The sequence below is a fragment of the Ambystoma mexicanum genome, chromosome 8 (assembly GCF_040938575.1).
Source record: "Ambystoma mexicanum isolate Mex_15411 chromosome 8, UKY_AmexF1_1, whole genome shotgun sequence".
Classification (NCBI taxonomy): domain Eukaryota; kingdom Metazoa; phylum Chordata; class Amphibia; order Caudata; family Ambystomatidae; genus Ambystoma; species Ambystoma mexicanum.
The window spans coordinates 18,731,568-18,744,025 of record NC_090929.1 but is presented as its reverse complement, the minus strand read 5'-3'; positions in this window follow the sequence as shown (position 1 = coordinate 18,744,025).

Sequence of the window (12,458 nt, the reverse complement as noted above, 5' to 3'; positions counted from 1 at the left end):
GTGCTCTATTGAATTGTGATATATTGCATGACACTATGCTGTACAGTATTGTAGGGTGGTCTATTGAATTGTGATATATTGCATGCCACTATGCTGTACAGTATTGTAGGTTGCTCTATTGATTTGTGATATATTGCATGCCACTATGCTGTACAATATTGCGGGGTGCTCTATTGAATTGTGATACATTGCATGATATCATGCTGTACAGTATTGTAGGGTGCTCTATTGAATTGTGATTTATTGCATGCCGCTATGCTGTACAGTATTGTAGGGTGCTCTATTGAATTGTGATATATTGTATGGCACTATCCTGTACAGTATTGTAGGGTTATCTATTGAATTGTGATATATGGCATGACACTATGCTGTACAGTATTGTAGGGTGCTCTATTGAATTGTGATATATTGCATGCCACTATGCTGTACAGTATTGCAGGGTGCTCTATTGAATTGTGATATATTGCATGACACTATGCTGTACAGTATTGTAGGGTGGTCTATTGAATTGTGATACATTGCATGATATCATGCTGTACAGTATTGTAGGGTGCTCTATTGAATTGTGATTTATTGCATGCCGCTATGCTGTACAGTATTGTAGGGTGCTCTATTGAATTGTAATATATTGCATGTCACTATGCTGTACAGTATTGCAGGGTGCTCTATTGAATTGTGATATATTGCATGTCACTACGCTGTACAATATGGTAGGGTGCTCTATTGAATTGTGATATATTGCATGTCACTATGCTGTACAATATTGCGGGGTGCTCTATTGAATTGTGATACATTGCATGATATCATGCTGTACAGTATTGTAGGGTGCTCTATTGAATTGTGATTTATTGCATGCCGCTATGCTGTACAGTATTGTAGGGTGCTCTATTGAATTGTGATATATTGTATGGCACTATCCTGTACAGTATTGTAGGGTTATCTATTGGATTGTGATATATGGCATGACACTATGCTGTACAGTATTGTAGGGTGCTCTATTGAATTGTGATATATTGCATGCCACTATGCTGTACAGTATTGCAGGGTGCTCTATTGAATTGTGATATATTGCATGACACTATGCTGTACAGTATTGTAGGGTGGTCTATTGAATTGTGATATATTGCATGCCACTATGCTGTACAGTATTGTAGGTTGCTCTATTGATTTGGGATATATTGCATGCCACTATGCTGTACAATATTGCGGGGTGCTCTATTGAATTGTGATACATTGCATGATATCATGCTGTACAGTATTGTAGGGTGCTCTATTGAATTGTGATTTATTGCATGCCGCTATGCTGTACAGTATTGTAGGGTGCTCTATTGAATTGTGATATATTGTATGGCACTATCCTGTACAGTATTGTAGGGTTATCTATTGGATTGTGATATATGGCATGACACTATGCTGTACAGTATTGTAGGGTGCTCTATTGAATTGTGATATATTGCATGCCACTATGCTGTACAGTATTGCAGGGTGCTCTATTGAATTGTGATATATTGCATGACACTATGCTGTACAGTATTGTAGGGTGGTCTATTGAATTGTGATATATTGCATGCCACTATGCTGTACAGTATTGTAGGTTGCTCTATTGATTTGGGATATATTGCATGCCACTATGCTGTACAATATTGCAGGGTGCTCTATTGAATTGTGATACATTGCATGATATCATGCTGTACAGTATTGTAGGGTGCTCTATTGAATTGTGATTTATTGCATGCCGCTATGCTGTACAGTATTGTAGGGTGCTCTATTGAATTGTAATATATTGCATGTCACTATGCTGTACAGTATTGCAGGGTGCTCTATTGAATTGTGATATATTGCATGACACTATGCTGTACAGTATTGTAGGGTGGTCTATTGAATTGTGATATATTGCATGCCACTATGCTGTACAGTATTGTAGGTTGCTCTATTGATTTGTGATATATTGCATGCCACTATGCTGTACAATATTGCGGGGTGCTCTATTGAATTGTGATACATTGCATGATATCATGCTGTACAGTATTGTAGGGTGCTCTATTGAATTGTGATTTATTGCATGCCGCTATGCTGTACAGTATTGTAGGGTGCTCTATTGAATTGTGATATATTGTATGGCACTATCCTGTACAGTATTGTAGGGTTATCTATTGAATTGTGATATATGGCATGACACTATGCTGTACAGTATTGTAGGGTGCTCTATTGAATTGTGATATATTGCATGCCACTATGCTGTACAGTATTGCAGGGTGCTCTATTGAATTGTGATATATTGCATGACACTATGCTGTACAGTATTGTAGGGTGGTCTATTGAATTGTGATACATTGCATGATATCATGCTGTACAGTATTGTAGGGTGCTCTATTGAATTGTGATTTATTGCATGCCGCTATGCTGTACAGTATTGTAGGGTGCTCTATTGAATTGTAATATATTGCATGTCACTATGCTGTACAGTATTGCAGGGTGCTCTATTGAATTGTGATATATTGCATGTCACTACGCTGTACAATATGGTAGGGTGCTCTATTGAATTGTGATATATTGCATGTCACTATGCTGTACAGTATTGTAGGGTGCTCTATTGAATTGTGATATATTGCATGACACTATGCTGTACAGTAATGTAGAGTGCTCTATTGAATTGTGATACATTGTATGACATCATGCTGTATTGTATTGTATGAGATCATGCTGTACAGTATTGTAGGGTGCTCTATTGAATTGTAATATATTGCATGTCACTATGCTGTACAGTATTGCAGGGTGCTCTATTGAATTGTGATATATTGCATGTCACTACGCTGTACAATATGGTAGGGTGCTCTATTGAATTGTGATATATTGCATGTCACTATGCTGTACAGTATTGTAGGGTTATCTATTGAATTTTGATATATTGCATGACACTATGCTGTACAGTATTGTAGGGTGCTCTATTGAATTGTGATATATTGCATGCCACTATGCTGTACAGTATTGCAGGGTGCTCTATTGAATTGTGATATATTGCATGGCACTATCCTGTACAGTATTGTAGGGTTATCTATTGAATTGTGATATATTGCATGACACTATGCTGTACAGTATTGTAGGGCTATCTATTGAATTGTGATATATTGCATGACACTATGCTGTACAGTATTGTAAGGTTCTATATTGAATTGTGATATATTGCATGACACTATGCTGTACAGTATTGTAGGGTGCTCTATTGAATTGTGATATATTGCATGACGCCATGCTGTACAGTATTGTAGGGTGCTCTATTGATATGGGATATATTGCATGACGAACGCTATGCTGTACAGTATTGTAGGGTGCTCTATTGAATTGTGATATATTGCATGACACTATGCTGTACAGTATGGCAGGGTGCTCTATTGAATTGTGATATATTGCATGCCACTATGCTGTACAGTATTGCAGGGTGCTCTATTGAATTGTGATATATTGCATGCCGCTATGCTTTACAGTATTGTAGGGTGCTCTAATGAATTGTGATATATTGCATGACGCTATGCTGTACAGTATTGTAGGGTGCTCTATTGAATCGTGATATATTGCATGACGCTATGCTGTACAGTATTGTAGGGTGCTCTGTTGAATCGTGATACATTGCATGACGCTATGCTGTACAGTATTGTAGGGTGCTCTGTTGAATCGTGATACATTGCATGATGCTATGCTGTACAGTATTGTAGAGTGCTCTATTGAATCGTGATATATTGCATGACGCTATGCTGTACACTACTGTAGGGTGCTCTATTGAATCATGATATATTGCATGACGCCATGCTGTACAGTATTATAGGGTGCTCTATTGAATTGTGATATATTGCATGACACTATGCTGTACAGTATTGCAGGGTGCTCTATTTAATTGTGATATATTGCATGACACTATGCTGTACAGTATTGTAGGGTTATCTATTGAATTGTGATATATTGCATGACACTTTGCTGTACAGTATTGCAGGGTGCTCTATTGAATTGTGATATATTGCATGACACTATGCTGTGCAGTATTGTAGGGTGCTCTATTGAATTGTGATATATTGCCTGCCGCTATGCTGTACAGTATTGTAGGGTGCTCTATTGAATTGTGATATATTGCATGACGCTATGCTGTACAGTATTGTTGGGTGCTCTATTGAATTGTGATATATTCCATGCCGCTATGCTGTACAGTATTCTAGGGTGCTCTATTGAATTGTGATATATTGCATGACGCCATGCTGTACAGTATTGTAGGGTGCTCTATTAAATTGTGATATATTGCATGACGCCATGCTGTACAGTATTGTAGGGAGCTCTATTGAATCGTGATATATTGCATGACGCCATGCTGTACAGTATTGTAGGGTGCTCTATTGAATCGTGATATATTGCATGACGCCATGCTGTACAGTATTGTAGGGTGCTCTATTGTATTGTGATATATTGCATGACGCCATGCTGTACAGTATTGTAGGGTGCTCTATTGTATTGTGATATATTGCATGACACAATGCTGTACAGTATTGTAGGGTGCTCTATTGAATTGTGATATATTGCATGCCACAATGCTGTACAGTATTGTATGGTGCTCTATTGAATTGTGATATATTGCATGCCACTATGCTGTACAGCATTGTAGGGTGCTCTGTTGAATTGTGATATATTGCATGACACTATGCTGTACAGTATTGTGGGGTTATCTATTGAATTGTGATATATTGCATGCCACAATGCTGTACAGTATTGTAGGGTGCTCTATTCAATTTTGATATATTGCATGCCACTATGCTGTACAGTATTGTAGGGTTATCTATTGAATTGTGATATATTGCATGACACTATGCTGTACAGTATTGTAAGGTTCTATATTGAATTGTGATATATTGCATGACACTATGCTGTACAGTATTGTAGGGTGCTCTATTGAATTGTGATATATTGCATGACGCCATGCTGTACAGTATTGTAGGGTGCTCTATTGATATGGGATATATTGCATGACGAACGCTATGCTGTACAGTATTGTAGGGTGCTCTATTGAATTGTGATATATTGCATGACACTATGCTGTACAGTATGGCAGGGTGCTCTATTGAATTGTGATATATTGCATGCCACTATGCTGTACAGTATTGCAGGGTGCTCTATTGAATTGTGATATATTGCATGCCGCTATGCTGTACAGTATTGTTCGGTGCTCTAATGAATTGTGATATATTGCATGACGCTATGCTGTACAGTATTGTAGGGTGCTCTATTGAATCGTGATATATTGCATGACGCTATGCTGTACAGTATTGTAGGGTGCTCTGTTGAATCGTGATACATTGCATGACGCTATGCTGTACAGTATTGTAGGGTGCTCTGTTGAATCGTGATACATTGCATGATGCTATGCTGTACAGTATTGTAGAGTGCTCTATTGAATCGTGATATATTGCATGACGCTATGCTGTACACTACTGTAGGGTGCTCTATTGAATCATGATATATTGCATGACGCCATGCTGTACAGTATTATAGGGTGCTCTATTGAATTGTGATATATTGCATGACACTATGCTGTACAGTATTGCAGGGTGCTCTATTTAATTGTGATATATTGCATGACACTATGCTGTACAGTATTGTAGGGTTATCTATTGAATTGTGATATATTGCATGACACTTTGCTGTACAGTATTGCAGGGTGCTCTATTGAATTGTGATATATTGCATGACACTATGCTGTGCAGTATTGCAGGGTGCTCTATTGAATTGTGATATATTGCATGCCGCTATGCTGTACAGTATTGTAGGGTGCTCTATTGAATTGTGATATATTGCATGACGCTATGCTGTACAGTATTGTTGGGTGCTCTATTGAATTGTGATATATTGCATGGTGCCATGCTGTACAGTATTGTAGGGTGCTCTATTGAATTGTGATATATTCCATGCCCCTATGCTGTACAGTATTCTAGGGTGCTCTATTGAATTGTGATATATTGCATGACGCCATGCTGTACAGTATTGTAGGGTGCTCTATTAAATTGTGATATATTGCATGACGCCATGCTGTACAGTATTGTAGGGAGCTCTATTGAATCGTGATATATTGCATGACGCCATGCTGTACAGTATTGTAGGGTGCTCTATTGAATCGTGATATATTGCATGACGCCATGCTGTACAGTATTGTAGGGTGCTCTATTGTATTGTGATATATTGCATGACACTATGCTGTACAGTATTGTAGGGTGCTCTATTGAATTGTGATATATTGCATGCCACTATGCTGTACAGTATTGTAGGGTGCTCTATTGAATTGTGATATAGCATGCCACTATGCTGTACAGTATTGTAGGGTGCTCTATTGAATTGTGATATATTGCATGCCACTATGCTGTACAGTATTGTAGGGTGCTCTATTGAATTGTGATATATTGCATGACGCCATGCTGTACAGTATTGTAGGGTGCTCTATTGAATTGTGATATATTGCATGACGCCATGCTGTACAGTATTGTAGGGTGTTATATTGATTTGTGATATATTGCATGACACTATGCTGTACAGTATTGGAGGGTGCTCTGTTGAATTGTGATATATTGCATGACACTATGCTGTACAGTATTGTAGGTTGCTCTATTGATTTGTGATATATTGCATGACACTATGATGTACAGTATTGTAGGGTTATCTATTGAATTGTGATATATTGCATGACACTATGATGTACAGTATTGCAGGTTGCTCTATTGGATTGTGATATATTGCATGACGCTATGCTGTACAGTATTGTAGGGTGCTGTATTGAATTGTGATATATTGCATGGTGCCATGCTGTACAGTATTGTAGGGTGCTCTATTGAATTGTGGTATATTGCATGACACTATGCTGTACAGTATTGTAGGGTTATCTGTTGATTTGTGATATATTGCATGACACTATGCTGTACAGTATTGTAGGGTGCTCTATTGAATTGTGATATTTTGCATGCCACTATGCTGTACAGTATTGTAGGGTGCTCTATTGGATTGTGATATATTGCATGACGCTATGCTGTACAGTATTGTAGGGTGCTCTATTGAATTGTGATATATTGCATGGTGCCATGCTGTACAGTATTGTAGGGTGCTCTATTGAATTGTGGTATTTTGCATGACACTATGCTGTACAGTAGTGTAGGGTTATCTATTGATTTGTGATATATTGCGTGACTCTATGCTGTACAGTATTGTAGGGTGCTCTATTGAATTGTGATATATTGCATGCCACTATGCTGTACAGTATTGCAGGGTGTTCTATTGAATTGTGATATATTGTATGGCACTATCCTTTACAGTATTGTAGGGTTATCTATTGAATTGTGATATATTGCATGACACTATGCTGTACAGTATTGTAGGGTGCTCTATTGAATTGTGATACATTGCATTATATCATGCTGTACAGTATTGTAGGGTGCTCTATTGAATTGTGATTTATTGCATGCCGCTATGCTGAACAGTAATGTAGGGTGCTCTATTGAATAGTAATATATTGCATGTCACTATGCTGTACAGTATTGCAGGGTGCTCTATTGAATTGTGATACATTGCATGTCACTATGCTGTACAATATGGTAGGGTGCTCTATTGAATTGTGATATATTGCATGACACTATGCTGTACAGTATTGTAGGGTGCTCTATTGAATTGTGATATATTGCATGCCACAATGCTGTACAGTATTGTACGGTGCTCTATTGAATTGTGATATATTGCATGCCACTATGCTGTACAGTATTGTAGGGTGCTCTGTTGAATTGTGATATATTGCATGACACTATGCTGTACAGTATTGTAGGGTTATCTATTGAATTGTGATATATTGCATGCCACAATGCTGTACAGTATTGTAGTGTGCTCTATTCAATTTTGATATATTGCATGCCACTATGCTGTACAGTATTGTAGGGTTATCTATTGAATTGTGATATATTGCATGACACTATGCTGTACAGTATTGTAGGGTGCTGTATTGAATCGTGATATATTGCATGCCGCTATGCTGTACAGTATTGTAGGGTGCTCTATTGAATCGTGATATATTGCATGCCGCTATGCTGTACAGTATTGTAGGGTGCTCTATTGAATCGTGATATATTGCATGACGCTATGCTGTACAGTATTGTAGGGTGCTCTATTGAATCGTGATATATTGCATGACGCTATGCTGTACAGTATTGTAGGGTGCTCTATTGAATCGTGATATATTGCATGACGCTATGCTGTACAGTATTGTAGGATGCTCTATTGAATCGTGATATATTGCATGACACTATGCTGTACAGTATTGTAGGGTGCTCTATTGAATTGTGATATATTGCATGCCACTATGCTGTACAGTATTGTAGGGTGCTGCTCTATTGAATTGTGATATAGCATGCCACTATGCTGTACAGTATTGTAGAGTGCTCTATTGAATTGTGATATATTGCATGCCACTATGCTGTACAGTATTGTAGGGTGCTCTATTGAATTGTGATATATTGCATGACGCCATGCTGTACAGTATTGTAGGGTGTTCTATTGATTTGTGATATATTGCATGACACTATGCTGTACAATATTGGAGGGTGCTCTGTTGAATTGTGATATATTGCATGACACTATGCTGTACAGTATTGTAGGTTGCTCTATTGATTTGTGATATATTGCATGACACTATGCTGTACAGAATTGTAGGGTTATCTATTGAATTGTGATATATTGCATGACACTATGATGTACAGTATTGCAGGGTGCTCTATTGGATTGTGATATATTGCATGACGCTATGCTGTACAGTATTGTAGGGTGCTATATTGAATTGTGATATATTGCATGGTGCCATGCTGTACAGTATTGTAGGGTGCTCTATTGAATTGTGGTATATTGCATGACACTATGCTGTACAGTATTGTAGGGTTATCTGTTGATTTGTGATATATTGCATGACACTATGCTGTACAGTATTGTAGGGTGCTCTATTGAATTGTGATATTTTGCATGCCACTATGCTGTACAGTATTGTATGGTGCTCTATTGGATTGTGATATATTGCATGACGCTATGCTGTACAGTATTGTAGGGTGCTCTATTGAATTGCGATATATTGCATGGTGCCATGCTGTACAGTATTGTAGGGTGCTCTATTGAATTGTGGTATTTTGCATGACACTATGCTGTACAGTAGTGTAGGGTTATCTATTGATTTGTGATATATTGCGTGACTCTATGCTGTACAGTATTGTAGGGTGCTCTATTGAATTGTGATATATTGCATGCCACTATGCTGTACAGTATTGCAGGGTGTTCTATTGAATTGTGATATATTGTATGGCACTATCCTTTACAGTATTGTAGGGTTATCTATTGAATTGTGATATATTGCATGACACTATGCTGTACAGTATTGTAGGGTGCTCTATTGAATTGTGATATATTGCATGCCACTATGCTGTACAATATCGCAGGGTGCTCTATTGAATTGTGATACATTGCATGATATCATGCTGTACAGTATTGTAGGGTGCTCTATTGAATTGTGATTTATTGCATGCCGCTATGCTGTACAGTATTGTAGGGTGCTCTATTGAATAGTAATATATTGCATGTCACTATGCTGTACAGTATTGCAGGGTGCTCTATTGAATTGTGATATATTGCATGTCACTATGCTGTACAATATGGTAGGGTGCTCTATTGAATTGTGATATATTGCATGTCACTATGCTGTACAGTATTGTAGGGTGCTCTATTGAATTGTGATATATTGCATGACACTATGCTGTACAGTATTGTAGAGTGCTCTATTGAATTGTGATACATTGTATGACATCATGCTGTATTGTATTGTATGACATCATGCTGTACAGTACTGTAGGGTGCTCTATTGAATTGAGATATATTGCATGACACTATGCTGTACAGTATTGTAGGGTTATCTATTGATTTGTGATATGTTGCATGACACTATGCTGTACAGTATTGTAGGGTGCTCTATTGAATTGTGATATTTTGCATGCCACTATGCTGTACAGTATTGCAGGGTGCTCTATTGAATTGTGATATATTGCATGGCACTATGCTGTACAGTATTGTAGGGTGCTCTATTGGATTGTGATATATTGCATGACGCTATGCTGTGCAGTATTGCAGGGTGCTCTATTGGATTGTGATATATTGCATGACGCTATGCTGTACAGTATTGTAGGGTGCTCTATTGAATTGTGATATATTGCATGGTGCCATGCTGTACAGTATTGTAGGGTGCTCTATTGAATTGTGGTATATTGCATGACACTATGCTGTACAGTAGTGTAGGGTTATCTATTGATTTGTGATATATTGCGTGACACTATGCTGTACAGTATTGTAGGGTGCTCTATTGAATTGTGATATATTGCATGACACTATGCTGTACAGTATTGTAGGGTGGTCTATTGAATTGTGATATATTGCATGCCACTATGCTGTACAGTATTGTAGGTTGCTCTATTGATTTGTGATATATTGCATGCCACTACGCTGTACAATATTGCAGGGTGCTCTATTGAATTGTGATACATTGCATGATATCATGCTGTACAGTATTGTAGGGTGCTCTATTGAATTGTGATTTATTGCATGCCGCTATGCTGTACAGTATTGTAGGGTGCTCTATTGAATTGTGATATATTGTATGGCACTATCCTGTACAGTATTGTAGGGTTATCTATTGAATTGTGATATATTGCATGACACTATGCTGTACAGTATTGTAGGGTGCTCTATTGAATTGTGATATATTGCATGCCACTATGCTGTACAGTATTGCAGGGTGCTCTATTGAATTGTGATATATTGCATGCCACTATGCTGTACAGTATTGTAGGGTGCTCTATTGAATTGTGATATAGCATGCCACTATGCTGTACAGTATTGTAGAGTGCTCTATTGAATTGTGATATAGTGCATGCCACTATGCTGTACAGTATTGTAGGGTGCTCTATTGAATTGTGATATATTGCATGACGCCATGCTGTACAGTATTGTAGGGTGTTCTATTGATTTGTGATATATTGCATGACACTATGCTGTACAATATTGGAGGGTGCTCTGTTGAATTGTGATATATTGCATGACACTATGCTGTACAGTATTGTAGGTTGCTCTATTGATTTGTGATATATTGCATGACACTATGCTGTACAGAATTGTAGGGTTATCTATTGAATTGTGATATATTGCATGACACTATGATGTACAGTATTGCAGGATGCTCTATTGGATTGTGATATATTGCATGACGCTATGCTGTACAGTATTGTAGGGTGCTATATTGAATTGTGATATATTGCATGGTGCCATGCTGTACAGTATTGTAGGGTGCTCTATTGAATTGTGGTATATTGCATGACACTATGCTGTACAGTATTGTAGGGTTATCTGTTGATTTGTGATATATTGCATGACACTATGCTGTACAGTATTGTAGGGTGCTCTATTGAATTGTGATATTTTGCATGCCACTATGCTGTACAGTATTGTATGGTGCTCTATTGGATTGTGATATATTGCATGACGCTATGCTGTACAGTATTGTAGGGTGCTCTATTGAATTGTGATATATTGCATGGTGCCATGCTGTACAGTATTGTAGGGTGCTCTATTGAATTGTGGTATTTTGCATGACACTATGCTGTACAGTAGTGTAGGGTTATCTATTGATTTGTGATATATTGCGTGACTCTATGCTGTACAGTATTGTAGGGTGCTCTATTGAATTGTGATATATTGCATGCCACTATGCTGTACAGTATTGCGGGGTGTTCTATTGAATTGTGATATATTGTATGGCACTATCCTTTACAGTATTGTAGGGTTATCTATTCAATTGTGATATATTGCATGACACTATGCTGTACAGTATTGTAGGGTGCTCTATTGAATAGTAATATATTGCATGTCACTATGCTGTACAGTATTGCAGGGTGCTCTATTGAATTGTGATATATTGCATGTCACTATGCTGTACAATATGGTAGGGTGCTCTATTGAATTGTGATATATTGCATGTCACTATGCTGTACAGTATTGTAGGGTGCTCTATTGAATTGTGATATATTGCATGACACTATGCTGTACAGTATTGTAGAGTGCTCTATTGAATTGTGATACATTGTATGACATCATGCTGTATTGTATTGTATGACATCATGCTGTACAGTACTGTAGGGTGCTCTATTGAATTGTGATATATTGCATGACACTATGCTGTACAGTATTGTAGGGTTATCTATTTATTTGTGATATATTGCATGACACTATGCTGTACAGTATTGTAGGGTGTTCTATTGAATTGTGATATTTTGCATGCCACTATGCTGTACAGTATTGCAGGGTGCTCTATTGAATTGTGATATATTGCATGGCACTATGCTGTACAGTATTGTAGGGTG